Genomic DNA, 1281 nt, shown 5'->3' with positions numbered 1-1281 from the left:
TGCCCTGCTGTATACAGGACAGCCACATACGATGAGGAACTGTCCTGCCCTAAATGCCTTCATTTAGTGCATTTCCTGCATTTTACAGATGATGAGAGTGGGGTCCAGAGAGCTGAAATGTGTACTTAACTTTTGGGAGCTTCTGCAGTCTTGATGTTATATTAAGATCTTGTGTCTATGTCTGAGGTCTCTATGGCAGACCATGCTGGTGGGGGAATCCAACCTGTTTTCCCTAGTTACCTCGCACTGATTGATTGGCCTATGGTTGCCACAGTTCTAGCCAGTGAGATGTAAGCAGAAGTCATGGAGTGGGACTCTTAGGTAAACTTTTTCGAAAGGGCAAGTGCAGCTGCATGCCCCTTCCCTGTTTGCTCTGCTTCTTTCTTTCTGCTTGGAACTTGGTTCCACGGCCATCTTGTGCCCATGAGCACAAAAGCCACACATTAGTGATGGTGGAACAGAAAGACAGCAAGATCACGTGTCCTTGCTGACTTCCTAAGAAGTGCCCCAGCCGTGGACCGCTCATCTCTGGACTTAATGAGTGAGAAAAACAAACCACTACTTGTTAATTGGTTGTTCTTATGATTGCAGCTGAATGCATTCCCACTTGATAAAGTCACAGAGCCAGTTAGTAAGAGCTAAGGCTAAACCCAGGTTTTTGCTTTCACAATCTAATGTGCTTTCCTTGACAGCAGTGATTCCCAGTGTGGTCCCCAGACAGGCAACATCAGCATCACCTGGGAACTTGTTAGAAATGCAGAATTTCATACCCTACCCCAGACCTTCTAAGTCAGGAACCTTAAGGATGGGGCCTGACAGTCCAGTTTAACAAGCCCCAAAGTGATTCTCATGCACGTGAAGTTTGAGAACCACTGTTCCGTAGCCATGTTCTTCATGATATGGTTCCAGACCAATCGCAGCAATACATGGGGGCTTGTTAAAAATATAACATCTCAGGTCCCACCACAGATCTTCTGAATCAGAATCTGCATTTTTAGGAGATCCCTGGGTTATTTGTATGCACATTCAAGTTTAAGGAGCCCTGCTGTACATTATGCTTAATTGAGCCTTTTTATTTCTCTCATTGAAGTAAGAGCACAGAAAAGATACATAACTGACCCGGCTGAAATTACACATTCAGGATTCAGCTATGCATGTCACTCTGTATAACAACATCTAAACATTTTAAAATTTAAAAGATAAAATTCGGGCCGGCCCGGTGGCGCACTGGATAGTGCGCCGCTTGGGAAGCGCGGCGGCGCTCCCGCCCGAGGGTTCGGA

This window comes from Galeopterus variegatus, unplaced genomic scaffold, assembly GCF_000696425.1.
Source record: "Galeopterus variegatus unplaced genomic scaffold, G_variegatus-3.0.2 Scaffold733, whole genome shotgun sequence".
Classification (NCBI taxonomy): Eukaryota; Metazoa; Chordata; class Mammalia; order Dermoptera; family Cynocephalidae; genus Galeopterus; species Galeopterus variegatus.
This window is presented reverse-complemented; position numbering follows the sequence as displayed.